This window comes from Myotis lucifugus, unplaced genomic scaffold, assembly GCF_000147115.1.
Source record: "Myotis lucifugus unplaced genomic scaffold, Myoluc2.0 scaffold_0, whole genome shotgun sequence".
In the NCBI taxonomy this organism is placed as follows: domain Eukaryota; kingdom Metazoa; phylum Chordata; class Mammalia; order Chiroptera; family Vespertilionidae; genus Myotis; species Myotis lucifugus.
Window position 1 is genome coordinate 983,629 of NW_005871048.1, and position 18,774 is coordinate 1,002,402.

Sequence of the window (18,774 nt, forward strand, 5' to 3'; positions counted from 1 at the left end):
ACAGGTCTTTTAGATTCTTGGTTAAATTTATTCCTAGGTATTTTATTTCTTTGATGCAATTGTAAATGGGATTGTTTTCTTAGTTTCCCTTTTTGATAGCTCATTATCTATATATATAAAAGCCAAGCGACCAAAACGCCACAACAACCAGAATGACCAGAATGACCGGTTGCTTTGCTGCACACTGCGGCCCCTCCCCCCGGCCGGCCTCCCATGTCCCCTCACCCTGGCCAGCCTGGGCCTGGTCAGCCTGGCCCCGATCGGCCCCAATCGGGTGGGCCAGCTGGACTCCACCCATGCACAAATTCGTGCACTGGGCCTCTAGTTTATGTATAAAAATTCAACAAATTTCTGAATATAAATTTTGTATCCTGCCACTTTACTGAATTCATTTATCAGATCTAGTAGTTTTTTGGGAGGGTTGTTAGTGTTCCCTCATGCAGTATTATGTCATCTGCAAATAATGACAGTTTTACTTTTTTCCTTTCCAATTTGGATGCCTCTTATTTCTTCTTCTTGTCTGATTGTTGTGAGTAGGACTTCCAGTATTATGTTGAATAGAATGGTGAAAGCGGACATTCCTGTCTTGTTTCTGATCTTAAAGGAAATGCTTTTAATTTTTGCCTACAAGTATGATATTGGCTACAGGTTTTCATATATGGTTTTTATTACTTTGAAGTATATTCTCTCTATTCCCACTTTGCTGAAAGTTTTTAACATAAATGAGTATGAGGGCTGGATTTTGTCAAATGCTTTTTATGCATCTATTGATATGATCATGTGATTTTTTTATTTTTCATTTTGTTTATGTGCTGCATCATGTTAATTGATCTGCTGATATTGTACCAACCTTGCATCCAAGGAAAAAATCCCACTTGCTTATGGTGTATAATCTTTTTAAAGTATTGTTTAATTGCTAATATTTTGTTGAGGATTTTTGCAACTATGTTTATCAGGAATATTGGCCTATAATTTTCTTGGCATTGTAGTGTCTTTATTTGGTTTTGGGATCAGAGTAATGTTGGCCTTGTAAAATGAACTTGGGAGGCTTTCCTCCTCTTCAACTTTTTAAAATAGTTTGAGAAGGATAGGTGTTAGTTCTTCTTTGAATGTTCTGTAAAATTCACCTGTGAAGCCATCTGGTTCAAGGGCTTTTTCTTTTGCTAGGAGTTTTTTTTTTTTTAAATTGTTATTACTGCTTTGATTTCATTAGTTGTAATCAGTCTGTTCAGATTTTCTGATACTTCTTGATTCAGTTTTGGAAGATTTATGTTTCTAGGAATTTATCAATTTCTTCCAGATTGTTCAATTTGTTGACATATAGTTTTTTGTAATATTTTCTTATAATATTTTACTAGGGCCCGGTGCACGAAATTCGTGCATGGCGGGGGGGTGAGGAGGAGGGGTCCCTCAGCCCGGCCTGCACCCTCTCACAATCTGGGACCCCTTGGGGGATGTCCAACTGGCAGTCAGGCATCCCTCTCGTATACGGGACCACTGGCTCCTAACCGCTCGCCTGCCTGCCTGCCTGATTGCCCCTAACCACTTGCCTGCTTGCATGATCACCCCTAAACCCCTCTGCCTGCCTACCTGCCTGATCGCCCCTAACCACTCACCTGCCTGCCTGATCGCCCCTAATCACTCTGTCTGCCTGTCTGATGCCCCAACCACTCTGCCTGACTGCCTGATGCCCCTAACTGCTCGCCTGCCTGCCTCAATGCCCCTAACCACTTGCTTGCCTGCCTGATCACCCCTAACCACCTCTGCCTGCCTGATCACCCCTAACCACTCTGCCTGCCTGCCTGATCACCCCTAACTGCTCACCTGCCTGCCTGATCACCCCTAAACACTCTGCCTTCCTGCCTGATTGCCCCTAACTGCTCACCTGCCTGCCTAATCATCCCAACTGCTCACCTGCCTGCCTGATCGCCCCTAACTGCCTCTGCCTCGGCCCCCCATCTTGGCTTCATCTGGAAGGATGTCCGGAATGACATCCAGAAGGTAGTTCAGCTGTCTGGTCTAATTAGCATATTATACTTTTATTATTATAGATAATTCTGAGGTGTTAATTTTTACTTCTTTTCTTTCATTTTTAAATTTTATTTATTTGGGCCCTATCTCTTTTTTCTTGCTGAGTCTGGTTAAAGGTTTGTCAGTTTGGTTTGTTTGTTTGTTTGTTTTTGTCTCTGTGTCATTTATTTCCACTCTGTTCTTTATTATTTTTTCCTTCTACTTACTTTGTGTTTTGTTTGTTCTTTTCCTAGTTTCTTTAGGTGTAAGGTTAGACTGTTTATTTGAGCTTTTTCTTGCTTCTTTTTAAATTATTTTTAAAATTCTTGACACTATTACAGATGCCCCCCTATTTTCCCCCTTTGCCCATTTGAAATAGACCTGTATTGCTATGAATTTCCATTTCAGTACTGCTTTTGCTATGTCACATAGATTTTGGGTTGTGTGACTGATTTTATTTTTCTCAAGGTAACTTTAATTTCTTCCTTGCTCTCATTGTTAACACATTCATTTTGTAGTAACATAGCCTCTATGTGTTTGTGTGTTTTTCAGTTATTTGTTTCTTGTAATTGATTTTTAGTTTCAAACCATTATGGTCAGAGAAGATGCCTGATATGATTTTAATCTTCTTAAATTTATTGAGGCTTGTCCTAACATGAGGCCTATTCTAGAAAATGTTCCATGTGCACTTGAAAAGTATATATTCTGCTGCTTTTGAATGAAATGCTCTGAAAATATTAAGTCCATCTGGTCTAATTTGTCATTAAAGGCTGCTGTTTCTTTGTTGATTTTTTTGGTCTAAGATCTATTTATTGATGTCAATTGGGTGTTAACATCCCCTACTATGACTGTATTACTGTCAATCTCTCCCTTTATGTCCATCAAGATTTGTTTCATATATTTAGGTGCTCCAATGTTGGGTAAATAAATATTTATAAGTGTTATATCCTCCTTTTATCATTATGTAATGTCCTTCTTTATCTCTTATTGTAGCCTTTGTTTTAAAGTCTATTTTGTCTGATATACTGGTAAGTATTGGTACCCCAGCTTTTTGTTTGTTTTCATTTGCATAAAATATCTTTTTTCATCCCTTTCCTTTTAGTCTATGTGTATTTTTCATTCTGAGGTGGGTTTCTTGTAGACAGAATATATATGGGTCTTGATTTCTTAACCATTTAATTATACTTTGTCTTTTGATAGGAGCATTAAATTCATTTACATTTAAAGTGATTGTTGATAGATGTGTATTTATTGCCATTTTATTCTTTATAACTATGTTCTCTTCTTTTTCTTTCTAAAGAAGATCCTTTAACATTTCTTATAATATTGATTTGGTAATAATGCACTTCTTTAGCTGTTTCTGGTCTCAGAAGCTTTTGATTTCACTTTCAATTTTAAATGATAGCCTTTCTGGGTAAAGTAGTCTTTTCATTGTAGATCCTTGCTTTTCATCACTTTGAATATTCCATGCCAATTCCTTCTGACTTGAAGTGTTTCTGTTGAGAAATCAGCAGACGGTCTTATGGGAGAGATCCTTTGTAGGTAACTAATTGTCTTTCTCTTGCTGCTGTTAAGATTCTCTTTTGGTCTTAGCAGTTTGGCTCAGTGGATAGAGCGCCAGCCTGTGACTGAAGGGTCCCAGGTTTGATTCCGGTCAAGGGCACATGCCCGGGCTGCTGGCTCAATCCGCAGTAGGGGGAGTGCAGGAGGCAACCAATCAATGATTCTCTCTCATTATTGATGTTTCTATCTCTTTCTCCCTCTCCCTTCCTCTTTGAATTCAATAAAAAAAAATTTCTTAAAAGATTCTCTTTTTGTCTTTAACTTTTGCCATTTAATTATATCTTGGTGTTGGTCTCTTTGGGTTCATTTTGTTTGGGACTCTGTGTCTCCTGGACATGTGTGGTTTTGTGTTTCAACAGATTAGGGAAGTTTTCAGCCATTTTTTTTTTCAGAGAGGTTCAAGATTCCTTGCACTTCTTCTTCTCCTTCTAGCAGCCCTATGATGTGGATGTTATTATGGTCCATGTTGTCCCAGAGGTCCTTTATATTCTCATTTTAAAAAATTCTCTTTACTTTTTGCTGCTCTGATTAGGTGCTTCCTGCTACCTTATCTTTTAAATCGTTGATTCTATCCTCTGCTTCATCTAGCCTGTCTTTGACTCCTTCTAGTGTGTTCTTCATTTCTGACTGGTTCTTTTATGATTTCTATGTATTTTTTAATGCTTTCTATCTCTTTGTTGACGTTCTCATTAAGTTCCTTATAACCATTGTTTGGTACTCTGTATCTAATACCTCACTTGCCTACACTTCATTTCATTATTTTTCTGGGGATTTCTCCTAATCTTTCATTTGGGGCATCTTTCTTTTTTTCTTCAGTTTAGCTGCCTCTCTCTATTTGTTTCTTTGTATTAGGTTGACCTACTATGACTTGACATAGTGGCCTTATGTAGTAGGTGTCTTGTTGGGCTCAGTGGTGCAATCTCCCTGATTGCTTGACCTAGGTGCTCCAGGAATTTCCCTTGTGTGGGTTATATGCACCTTCCTGTTGTAGTTGAGTCTTTATTGCTGTTGGCCCATCAATGGGTGGGGTTGCCCCTCTGACTGGCTATAAGGATCGATCCCAAGTGCAATGTATGATCGGCTATACAAGGGCTGACTCCACCAAGCTTAATTTGCCCCAAAAGGTCTTTTGTCTGCCAAGATCTCCCTTTTGTGTGCTTCTTGTGGAGCTAATTGGGTTGTGCTTTAATGTGTCTGAACCACTGGGTGTGTTGATTCTGGGGCTACATTGGAGGAGATCCAGTGCTTGTCAATGGCAGGTGCTTCCTGTCACCAGCCTTGGGCTACCTATTTGGGGCTATAAAGTGATCCACAGTTTGTGATTGCCTCTCCTGGGCCTGGGTGTGTGGGAGGAGTACAGCTGCATACCAAGGCTGGTTTCTACCAGCTCTGAGCCTGGGGTAGGTCAGTAAAAGACACAAGGATCCCCAAGATCCACCCTCGCCTGTTAGCTGCCTGTTAGGCTCATTCACTGAAAGAGCCTCTAGTGGTACACAAGTTGCATGAGGGAGGATGTTGGTGAGTCACCAGGTAGGTGTGAGTGGTGTTCACCAGATTAACACAGATTCAAACTTGGTTTCAGTGCTGGATTTGAGACCAATCAGCAATAGTCTTAGGGTATCGCAAGGTCAGCTGCTACCCATCAGGTGCCTGTGAACCTTTGCGGTGGAGCGGGGTCTCGGGTATTTATCAGGGTGAAGCTAGGAGTGCTCATCAGGCCACACTTACCAATATTTGGCCGTCTGAAAGGAGAGCCCTGTACAGAAATGATAGCACCAGTCTGGCATGTAAGAGAAAAAATGGCCCCACCCAAGAGCCCCACAACTCAGTTTTTCCTAGAGTCTGCCCTAACCTCCTGGAGAGTCTTCTGCACCAGGGACCAGGCTAGCCACAGCCCACTGGCAATATTGCCATGTGCAATCTCAGCAAAATGAAGCCATCAGGATTCGGGAGGGTAGAGCTGAAGGTTCTCCCTTGGTGGGGCTAGTGGATCTCCGGGAGGGTGCAGAGGTGCCACTACTTCTGTGCACGTGTGCAGCAGGCCTGGGCTGTGGTGGATGGGGTGCAGCTTCTCTGGCACTCTGGGTGCCTGTGATACAGCTACTCTGGCCCGGGAAGGGGGTGCTAAAATTGGTGTCACTGTTCTAGCGTGGTATGGGGAAGAAGGAAAGAAGTGTCCTCCACCCCAGAGCCACTCTGTCTTTGATTGTCCCTGAGATCACTCTCAAGATCCCTTCAGGATCATCTGTACCTTAGGCTCCGGCAGCAGACTCATCTGCAGGGCATGAGCTCAGCTGGGTGAGGACATGAGAAGGTAGGGCTTGTACAGTCCCTCCTGGCGAATGCAGTTTGGAGGGCAGTACTTGACTCAGGAAAGATGGCATTTGTGGGCATCACAAGAGAAAGACAGCATAGGGACCCTGGTGGCTGTCTCTTCAGCTCTCTCCTCAGAGCCATGCAGCCCAGTCTGTTCTCACAGGACTCTAGTCCACTCCCATCCAACCTTCTTTTGCTGGAGCGTAGGGTGGGTGTCTGCAAATGAGATTTTGTGCACTGGCCCTTTAATAGGGCACCTGGGTTTGCAGGAGGCCCCTATCTCTCCCTGACACACAAAATCCCTGCTGATTTTCACAGCCAGATGTTATGTGGGCTTCTTTTTCTGGCTCTGTTATTCTGGGCTGGGACCCTGGCAAGGAGTTGAGATCCCATATCCCTCAGTATTCTCTCCTACAGCACATGAGTACAGAGCCAGCCCTTTTCACGTCTTGGCTCTTCCTACCAGTCTGGATGGGATTGCTTCTGAAAATTCTTGGTTATAAGGCTTCTGTTCAATTAGTCTTTAGTTGGTTATTTAGATTGATTGCTCTATAATTTAGTTTTAATTCTAGTTTGGGCCTGGGAGGTCAATGTATCCATCTTTTTCCCCAAAAAATAGTAATTTCTTAAATAAGTAAAATCCCATTAATTAATATATTTTTGCTTTTAGTGAGAAGAACTTTACTTGTTTTTTTGTTTTGTTTTGTCAGAAATCCTGCTTGCAGAATCTAGGGTGAACAGTATGAAAATTACTCAAAAATTTAAATAAATCATTTTCTCCTTATGAAGCTGTATGAACTGACCAGATTTAGGGGCAGCAAGTGGAAGAAGGGGGGCGGGGGAAGGCCAGCAATTCATTCAGTTGAGATCACCGGAGTTCACAAGTTGGAGTTTTGACCTTTAGTCAGAACGTGGGCTCCTTTGATAATCAGATTGAAGTAATGAACAATCTCCCCAGAAAATAAACAAACACTCATCATTTTCCATGCAGTTCCAAGCCGTTTCCAAGCAGACATGTCACCATGGTGCCTGCCAAGCCCTGTGACGTTTTCCAGGAGCCCTGCCCAGCCAAGGTCAGCCCTCTCCTGAAGTCCAGCACAAGATGCCCTATTTCAATCAGTCATAGGGTTATCTCCAGGGCCATGGGGCCCCGCCTCTCAGTCTGAATTAGGTCTTTGCTGTGTCTGGTGCTAAGATGTACATGAGGACATAGTGTGAACAATAACATCACCCCTGCTTCTAGGGGTGCTCCATTGCAGGCAGACACCTCCAAAGGCATGGGGAGCTTGGGAAAGGCAGAGATAAGTGGGATATGGAGCTACCTGGGCGGGAGGGTTCCAATAAGAGGTGACACTCTGCTTTTACTACCGTGGAGAGAGGAGTGTTTAAACATAAGAAGAGAAGAGAGGGCATCTAAGGCTTTGAGAATGGCTTAGCCTACCATTATTATCATTGTTGAGTGTGTTTACCATTTCTTTTTTAAAATATTTTTATTGATTTCAGAGAGGAAGGGAGAGGGAGAGAGAGATGGAAACATCAATGATGAGAGAGAATCATTAATTGGCTGCCTACTGCACACTCCCAGCTGGAGATCGAGCTTGCAACCTGGGCATGTGCCCTGATCGGGAATTGCACCATGACCTCCTGGTTCATAGGTCAACACTCAACCACTGAACCATACCTGCTGGGCAAGTGTTTACCATTTCTTGGTTGCAAAGTAAAGTGTCTGAATTATGCCAACTTTTATTACTGCTAATAAGGAAGAAGTCAGTTCACAGGCAAAACTGGGGATCTTCTGCTTCCATGGTCAAGGCTCAGCCCTGCACCAATCAGTAGGGGGCTGAAGGCTGGGCAGGTCCTCTGGAAATAGCCACTGGGCATGGCAGGGCCCATGGTGATCTGGATTGTGCTTAGTAGGGTACATATTTGGGATTTTTTTTTAAAAAAATTGAGTGAGGTAAAATCCACATAACATAAAATTAGTCATTTTAGAATAAACAATTCAGTGTCTTTTAGTACATTCACAATGTTGCACAACCACTACCTCTGTCTAGTTTCAAAACATTTCCATTGCACCAAAAATAAAATCCTGTGTCCATTGAGCAATGTCTTCCTGCTTTCGGCTTTCCCAAACCTCTGGCTACTACCAGTGTACATACTGGTTTTATGGATTTACCCCTTCTAGATATTTTATATAAATGTAATCATGTATATGTGGCCTTTTATATCTGGTTTCCTTCATTTAGGGTAAAATTTTCAAGGCTCATTCTTGTTACGGCATGTATCAATACTTCATTTCCTTTATGACTAAATACTATTGTGTTGTATGTATATACTACAGTTTGCTTATCCATTAATCCCCTGTGTTATGTGGTTTTCACCTTTTAGCTACTGTGAAAAATGCTTCTTTGAACATGTAGGTACATGCATTTCTTTGAGAAACTGTTTTCAGTTCTCTTAGGTATATACCCAGGAGTGGAATTACTGAATGAGAAACTGTTTTCAGTTCTCTTAGGTATATACCCAGGAGTGGAATTACTGAATTGTATGGTAATTCTCTACTTAACTTTTTTTAAAATATATTTTTATTGATTTTAGAGAGGGAGGGAAAGGGAGAAAGAGTTAGAAACATCAATGATGAGAGAGAATCATCGATCGGCTGCCTCCCACACACCTCCTACTGGGGATCCAGCCTGCAACCCGGACATGTGCCCCTGACCGAAATAGAATACAGGACCCTTCAGTCCACAGGCTGATGCTCTATCCACTGAGCCAAACTGGCTAGGGTTCTAGTTAACTTTTTGAGGAACTACTGAATTGTTCTTCACACCAATTTACATTCCCACCAGCCATGTACAAGGGTTTCAGCGTTTCCCATTCTCACCAACAGTTGTTTTTTTCTTTATAGCCACCCTAATGGTTTTGAAGTCATAATTTCTCTGGGATTTTAACTTTGTGCAACACATTGGGTAAGAACCTGTGAGAACATACTAGATAGAGGAGGAGAAGAAAAGGGTGTGGTGGGAATCTGCCTGGTTGGCCCCTGAGCCATGAACTCCAGGGACATGTATCTTCTCTGTAATGTAGATAGTCAGCTAGTAGGGATCTACAGGATGTGACTGATATGCATGCACTCTGGAAGTTATTTAAACACTTTAGCCTCAGTTGCTCAATTTATAAAATGAGCATAAATAATTATGTTTTTTCCTCCTAAAGGAGCCCTGACCAGAAAAGACCCTGATTTGTAAACTGCAGCAGCTTGAGGCCTAGCTCTTTAAGTCTGACCCATGGTGACTATGACTATACAGAATATATGACAATGTTCAGCCAGGTATCTGACCCTCTGCAGGTTCATCCAGAAATGTTCACCCATGTGAACTCATCAACAGTTCCACTAGTGTCTGAGAGAGGACAAGAGTTATAGAGTAACCCTAAATTGAGTAATGTATTTTCTTTGAGCAAAAAGAGGAGATAAAAGTTCAAGTTTTAGTTGAAAAAATAATTAAAATGTTGGGAGTTTGCCAAGTGTGAACTGTTTACCTTTTTCCATTTCATTGATTGTATCTAAATGGCTCTTATTGGCATAGAGTAATGGGTTTTAAAAAACAAGACCCAACAGTATATTGCCTTCAGGAGACTCAACTGAGATACAAAGACAAAGATAGGCTTAAAAAGAAGGAGTGAAAGATAATACTCCAAGATAATGGAATCCAGAGAAAAGTAGGTGTATCAGTACTTTTATCAGACAAAATATATTTTAAGGCAAAATGGTAATGAGACAAAGATGGACATTTTATAGTGATGAAGGGGACAATTCATCAAAAAGACATAACATTTATCAATATACTAGAGGCCCGTGCACGAAATTCATGCTGGGGGTGGGGGGATCCCCTCAGCCAGGCCTGCGCCCTCTCGCAGTCTGGGACTCCTCGGGGGATGTCATCTGCTGACTTAGGTCTGATGCCAGCAGGCAGACATCCCTCTCGCAATACGGGATCCTTGCTCCTTACTGCCCGCCTGCTTGCTGCTCCTTACTTCTCAGCTTGCTGCTCCTTACTGCTCATCTCGCTGCTCCTTAGCACTGCTGCGGAGATGGGAGAGGCTCCCGCCACCGCCTCTGTGCTCGCCAGCTGTGAGCCCGGCTTCTGGCTGAGCAGCGCTACCCCTGTGGGAGCACACTGACCACCAGGGGGTAGCTCCTACATTGAGCATCTGCCCCCTGGTGGTCAGTGCACATCATAGCGACTGGTCGTTCTGGTTATTCCACTGTAGTGGTCACTTAGGCTTTTATTATATAGATATGCATCCAATCAGGGAGCACAAAAATATATAAGGTATTTAATACAGATCTAAAAAGAGAAACTGAAAAAAAAAATACAGTTATAGTAGGGGACTTGAATACCCCTCTTTTAGCAATGGTACATCATCCAGTCAATAAATATTGGCCTTACATGACACATTCTACCAAATAGATTTAATAGATATTTATAAAACTTCCTATCTAGTAATGACAGAATACGAATTATTTTCAAGTGCACAGGGAACATTCTCAAGGATAGTCCATGTGTTGGGACTCAGTACTAGTCTCAATAAATTTAAGAAGAACAAAATTATACCAAGCATATTTTCTGAGCACAATGGTATGAAATTAGCAATTAACTACAATAAGGAAGCTAGAAAAATGACAAATATAGAGAGACTAAACAATCTGCTACTGAACAACTACTGGATCAAAGAAGAAATAAAATAAAACATCAAAAGATACAAGGAGACAAATGAAAATGAAATTATGACATATCAAATTTTGGGGATGCAGCAAAAATTACTAAGAGAAAATTTTATAGCATTACAGGCCTACCTATAAAAACAAGAAAAATTTTAAATAAACAATTTAAAATTACACCTTAAAGATCTATAAAAAGAAAAAAAAGAATAAATGATATCCAAAGTCAGTAGAAAAAAGAAAATAATAAAAATCAGAATGGAAATAAATGGAATAGAGATAAAAAAGAATAGAAAAAAATAATGAAACAAAGAACTGGTTCTTTGAAAAGGGAAACAAAATCGGCAAACCTCCCGGTAGACTAACTAAGGAAAGAAAAAGATAAAAGACTCAAACAAAATCAGAATTGAAAAGGAAAAGTTACAATGGACACCACAGGAATATGAAGATTATGCAAGAATACTATGAAAGGCTGTACACTACCAGATTGGATAACTTAGAAGAAATGAACAAATTCTTAGAAGACTACAACCTTCCTAGACTAAATCATAAGGAATTGGAAAACCTAAATAGGCCCCTCACTAGTAAGGAAGTTGAAACAGTAATCAAAAAACAAAACTGCAGGAGCCAATGGCTTCACTGGTAGATGCTACCAATCATTCAATGAAGATTTAATATCAATACTTCTTAACCTCTTCCAAAAAATTGAATAGGGAATACTTCCTAACTCATTTTACCAGGGCAACATTACCCTGATACCAAAACTAGGCAAGGACATTTTGAAAAAAGGAAATTACAACCTGGCTAGTGTGGCTCAGTAGTTGAGTGTCGACCTATGAACCAGAAGGTCATGGTTTGATTTCTGGTCAGCGTACATGCCTGGATTGTGGGCTCAATCCCTAGTAGGGGGGCGTGCAGGAGGCAGCTGATCAATGATTCTCTCTCATCATTGATATTTGCATCTCTCTCTCCCTGTCCTATCCTCTCTGAAATCAATAATATATATTTGTTGTTATTAATGCTCACCCGAGGATATTTTTCCATTGATTTTTAGGGAGAGTGGAAAAGAGAGGGAAAGACAGAGAGAAACATTGATGTGAGAGAAACACATCAATTGGTTGCCTCCTGCACATGCCCCAACCAGGGCCTGGGCCAGGGAGGAACCTGCAACCAAAGTACATGCCCTTGGCCGGAATCAAACCTGGGACCCTTTGGTCCACAGGCCGACGCTCTATCCACTGAGCCAAACTGGCTAGGGCAATACAAATATATTTTTAAAATAGGAAATTACAGGCCTTTATCTTTCATTAACAGAGATGCAAAAATCCTAAAGGAAATACTACTAGCAAATAAAACACAATAATAGATTTAAAATATCAACCATCACAATAAAATGGGATTCATTCCAGGGATACAGGGATGGTTCAACATTCATAAATCAATACATGTGATATACCATATTAACAAAATAAAACATATAAATCAGATTTCCTGTCAAGAAGTAGGTAAATGCTGTGCTCTTCTACCCACAACCATATCAAAATTACAAATTATAGAATAATCACCCTTGAAAGCCACTTATTAGTAAATATTAGCTGAACAGAAGTCCTATAGCTAAGGATATAAAGAAGAAGCCATGTTGAGACTGGTAGGAGGGGCAGAGTTGTGAAATGGGTTGATCTGATGCCCACTTGGAGCAGTTAAGAAACAGGAGTTATCTCAGCTGTGGAGGTTCCCCTGGGTGTGAGTGGGGGGGTTCGTGGTGGGGGGGAGGGGGGGAATCCCCACCTCATATTAGGCTCCCCAGCCTAGAGCACCAGTGCCAGGAGCACCAGTGCCAGGAATATCTGTCTGTGAAAATCATCAGGATTCCTTCCAGATGAAATGGAGGGCTGCTGTAGATCCAGGCATCCTCTGAAATCAATGGGCCCTAGCACAGACTCGCTCCCTCACAAATGCTTGCCCTAAGTTCCAGTGAAGGAACAGCAGCTCAAAAATACCAGTGACATACTGAGAAAATTGAACTGTTTGGTTTCAGGGCAAAGGTTGGAGGGGCAGCTCTCCCTGGGGCAAAGTGCTGGCAGGTGTCATTGTTTCCTTGTTGAGTCCACCTCCCACAGAGCTGGCAGACACAGGTGGAGTGCTGGCAGGCTCCATTATTTCTTTTTGAGCCCCCCTCTCACCCAGCTGGTAGGCTCAGTCCCAAGTCTGAGTTTCCATCAACCTGGTTAACACTGCTCACTCACCCTAGTGATTCCCCAAAACCTCACCCCACCCAACTCATGCACCAGCCCAGTTTTGAGGCTGTTTCTCATAAACAGTCAGCCTTGGACCATGCTGCAGACTGGCCTAAACAAGCAGCAGCTGGCCTCGGTGTACCCTGTGCCTCTTGCTAAGTGGCCCCAAGCTAACTCTAGTGGCAGAAAACCTTAGTTTGCAACATAATCTTTTCCAGGAACCTCCAAGCCCAGAATAGGCGACTACTACCAGCAGGTTGTAGGCCCTATCAGGTAGCCCCAGCCCAGGCACAGGCAGTGGCTAATGTTGACCCCAAAACTTACATACCTGGTGGACAACTTCAAACCAAACCAGAGCACCACCGAGTGGTCTCCACAAACAAAATACCCAAAGGTTGGACTCAGTAGACAATAGCCTCCCTGAAGAGAATCCCCCTGTGTGGAGTCAACTCTGGACCAATAGCTCATCTGCTCTAGTTATGGCCAGTACTGACAGCCAGTCAGCATGAGGCAATCCTACCAACTGATATGCCGACAGCAATTAAGTGTCAACTACAACAGGAGGGCACACATAACACAGAAAAGGAACACTCCTGAAGCACCCAGCTCAGGTGATCAGGGATACTGTGCCACAGGATCTCACAAGACATCTACTCCACAAGGCCACCTTGCCAATTGCAGCAGATCTACCTAATGCATAGAAACAAAAATAAAGAGAGATCCAAATTGAGGAGACAAAGAAACATGTCCCAAATGAAAGAACAGGACAACATTCCAGAAAAAAAACTACACAAAATGGAGGCATGAAATCTACAGATATATAATTCAAAATATTATTTATAAGGATGCTCAATGAACTTAGCAGAAGAATAGATTAACCCAGTAAGAACTCACACAAATTGACAGAAACCATATAAAGAACCAGACAGAAATAAAGAATAAGAATACAATAATTGAAATAAAGAATACATTAGATGGAATTAAGAGCAGATTAGGTGGGCAGAGGATGGAATCAGCAATTTGGAAGACAAGGTAATAGAAAATACCCAATTGGAACACAAAAGAAAAAAGAATTTTAAACAATGAGGATAATTTAAGGGACCTGTGGGACAACATCAAGTGCAACAACATTTGCTTCATAGGGGTTCCAGAAGGAGAAGAGGGAGATCAAGTAATTGAAAACCTATTTGACCTGCTGAAGGATATAGACATACAAGTCCAGGATGCACAGACAGCTCCAAACAAGATGAACCCAAAGAGGCCCCCACCAAGACACATCATAATTAAAATGGCAAAAGTTAAAGACAAAGAGAGGATCTTAAAAGCAGCAAGAGAAAAGCAGGTAGTTGCCTATAAGGGAACTCCCATAAGTTTGTTAGCCAACTTCTCAAAAATAAATTATAGGCCAAGGCAGTAAAAATCTCAGACATCTCTCATAGCAATATTTTTGCTGATACATCTCCTAGGGTAAGGGAAACAAAGAAAAAAATAAACAAATGGGACTACATCAGCAGGTCAAATAGGTTTTCAGTTACTTGATCTCGCTCTTCTTCGTTTTGCTGATGGTTTCTTCTGCATAGCAAAAGAAATCATCAGCAAAATGAAAAAGAAAAACATATTTGGCAATGATACATCTGATAAGGGGTTAATTTCCAAAATATATTTAAAAACTTATACAACTTAACACCAGGAAGGCATACAATCCAATTAAAGAATGGGCAAAGGACCTGAATAGACATTTCTCCAAAGAAGATATACAGATGGCCAATAGACTTATGAAAAAATGCTCAACATCACTAATCATCAGAGAGATGTAAATTAAAAACACAATGAATTATCACCTCATCTCTGTCAGAATGGCTACCATCAATAAATCAACAAACAAAAATTGCTGGCAAGGATGTGAAGAAAAGTGAACCCTCGTACACTGTTGGTGAGATTGTAAATTGGTGCAACCACTATGAAGAGCAGTATAAAACTTTCTGATAAAATTATCACATGACCCAGAAATCCCAGCTTGGGGTATCTTTACAAGCAAATCCAAAACACTAATTTGAAAAGACATATGCACTGCCATGTTTATTGCAACAATATTTGTAGTAGTCAAGATATGGAAGCAACCTAAGTGTCCACTGATAGGCAAATGGATAGAGAAGATGTGGTACATACACACAGTGGAATATTACTTGGCCATAAAAAGTAATGAAATATGCAATTTGTGACAACATGGATGGACCTATAGCATATTATGCTAAGTGACATACATCAGACAGAGAAACAAATACCATATGATTTTTTTATATGTAGAGTATAAAAATAAATGAACAAAACAGAAACTCATAGATATGGAGAATATTTTTTAAATATGTATTTATTGATTCTAGAAAGACAGGAAGAAAGAGGGAGAGAGAAACATTCATGTGAAAGAGAAATATCAAAGGGCTACCTCCCACACGCACCCCAACCGGGGACTGAGCCCACAACCTGGGCAAGTGTGCTGACCGGGAACCAAGCCAGCAGGCTTTTGATGCACAGGATGATGCTCAGCCAGCTGAGCCACTCCAGCCAGGGCCTGAGAATATTTTGATGGCTTCCAAGTGGGTGGGGTTTTGGTGGTGTGGGTTAAAACAAGTAAGGGATTAATAAGTACAAAGTGACACTTACGAAAACAGTCATAGGGATGTAAAGTACAGCACAGGGAATATAGTCAATAATCTATAATAATAAAAGCATAATATGCTAATTAGACTGGATCACCTTCTGGACGAAGCCAAGGCAGTGGGGGCTGAGACCGAGCCCCTTGCATGAGTTTCATGCATTGGGCCACTAGTTGTGTGTGTGTGTGTGTGTGTGTGTGTATTATTGTTTAAAGTATTACATGTCCTTTTTTCCCCAATTAACGCCCCCCAGGGCACTCCCACACCGGAGGCAAACCCCCACCGCCCCAGTGTCTGTGTCCATTGGTCATGCTAATATGCATGCATACAAGTCCTTTGGTTGATCTCTGAACCCCCCTCCCCGGCCTTCTCCCCGAGGTTGGATGGTCTGCTAATAATATTTAAATAGCTATGTATGATGTCAGATGGGTAATACCAATAGTTATTGGGGTGATCATTTGGTAAGTTACATAAATGTCTAATCACTATGTTGTACAATGAAAACTAATATCATATTGTAGATTAACTCTAAGAAAAAATAAATTAAATTAAAATAAAGTCACAAATCATATACTCATCTTAGTAGATGCAGAAGAAGTATTTGACAAGATACAATATTAATGTTTGACAAAAAATGCTCAATAAAATGGGTATAGAAAAAACTACCTCAACATAATAAAGGCCATAGGTAACGGTCCCTCAGCTAACATCATATGCAACAGAGAAAAACTGAAAGCTTTTTCTCTAAGATCAGGAACAATACGTGGATGCCCACTGTCACCACTGTTACTCAACATAATATTGGAAGATCTAGCCAGAGAAATCAGGTAAGAAAATAAAATGCATTCAAATTGGGAAGGAAATTTATTTGATTCTACATACAGAAAACCCAAAAGACTCTACCAAAATATGTTAGAAATAGTAAAGAAATGCAGTAGCGTTTCAAGATATAAAATCAATATATAAAAATCTGTTGCATTTCTATATACTAACAACAAATTATCAGAAAGAGAAACAAAGAAAACAATCCCATTTACAATAACAACAAAAATAATAAAATACCTAAGAATAAACTTAACAAGGACATAAATGATATGTACACTGAAAACTACAAGATGTTGTTGAAAGAGATGGAAGAAGATACAAGAAATGGGAAGATATTCCATGCTTATGGACTGAAAAGAATTAAAATTGTTTAAATGTCCATATTAACTAAAGAAAGCTATATACTTAATGCAATTCCTATCACAATCCCAGTGGCAAATAGAACAAATGTTCCTACATTTGTATGGAACCACAAAAGACCATAAAGAGCCAAAGCAATCCTCCAAAAAAAGAACAAACCTAGAGGTATCATACTCCTTGACTTCAAAATATGCTACAATAATCAAACAGTATGTAATTGGCAGCAAAACAGACACACAGACCAATGGAACAGAATTGGTAGCACAGAAATAAGCCCACACGTATATGGACAACAAATTTTTGACAAGCAAGTCAAGAATATTCAGTAGAGAAAGGAAAGTCTCAGAAATAGATGATGTTGGGAAAATTAAAAGCCACATGCAAAAGAATAGACCATACAAAAATGAACTCCAAATGGATTAAAGACAAGACCTGAAACAATAAAATACAAAGAAGAAAACATAGGTACTAAACTTATGGACCTTGGTCTCAGAGGGGGTTTTTGCATACTTCACTCCAAAAGCAAGGGAAATAAAAGCAAAAATAAATGAATAGGCAGTGGTCGGTAAACTGCGGCTCGCGAGCCACATGCGGCTCTTTGGCCCCTTGAGTGTGGCTCTTCCACAAAATACCTCGTGCGGGCGCGCATGTACAGTGCGATTGAAACTTCGTGGCCCATGCGCAGAAGTCGGTATTTTGTGAGCCACACTCAAGGGGCCAAAGAGCCGCATGTGGCTCGCGAGCAGCAGTTTGCTGACCACTGGAATAGGGCTACAAAAAAAAAAGCTACTACACAGCAAAAGAAACCATCAACAAAACAGAAAGGCAACCATCTGAATGGGAGAAGATATTTGTGAAACATACCTACAATAAACGGCTAATATCTAAAACATGTATCTTACACATCTCAACAACAAGAAAACAAACAACTCGATTTAAACAATAGGTAGAGGACCTGACTAGATACTTTTCCAAGGAAAACATACAGGTGATCCAACAGATATATGAAAAGATTTATAAAGGTTTCTCAAAAAATTAAGCATTTTTATCATATGATCCAACAATTCCTTTTCAATGCCACAAAATGTGAAAACACTTACTTGTAGAGATGTATGTTCCCCCTATTAACTGCAGTATTATTTCCCAAGCTAAGACATGGAAACAACCTAACTATCCATTAACGGAAAATCAAAAAAGTAAGTAGTGGTACATATATACAATGGATTACTACTACTTTATAAGGAAGATAAAGTATTATCCTTTGAGACAGTGTGAATGGACAGGGAAGGGCTTATGCTAAGTGAAACAAGCTAGATAGAAAAGGACAAAAACCATCAAGTTTTATTCACATGTGAGATATAAAACAAATATCAAAATATATAACAAAATATCAAAACAGTCCAAACCAGACTCATAGCATGGTGGTTAAAAGAGGGGAAAGAGTGAGGGTAGAGGATTTCAAATATTTGGCAATGGAATGAAACTAGACTTCAGGTGCAGAGTATGCAACAGAGTGCACAGATGTTCAATTATAATCTTGTACACCTGAAATATTATGCAATGTTATCAATCAATTTTACCCCCAATAAATTTAACTTGAAAAATAAATAAAGTGAATGGCTCTTTTTAATAATTGCTGTGTGAGGAGCCACTGAACTCATAAATGTTTAGAGCCTTAACTTCCTGGATTTCTTATTAGGGCTGGTGGAGTCTGCTCAGCTGTGACAGCACAGGACCCGGAGCAGGCCCACCACACCCACCTTTCCACACCCTGGTGGGATCTTAAAGTCCCCATCAGTTGAAATCCCTTTCACCCTGCTCCTCAGGTGGGGCAAAATTTGTTTCTAAACAGTTCCCAAAACCCAAAGGAACCAAAAAGGAGCAGGGAGAGCTCATTCTCACCAGCACAAGGAATTTATAAAGTTCGGTGGGACTTCCAGGCAGGCTCAGAATGAGAGCGAGAAGAGGGAGAGGTTACTTCAGTTCAAATTTGTCAAATATCACAGTAATACTTATACATCCTAATGCAATATGTGAAAAATCAATATTGATGCCAAAAAATGAGAAACAAAATATCAAATTT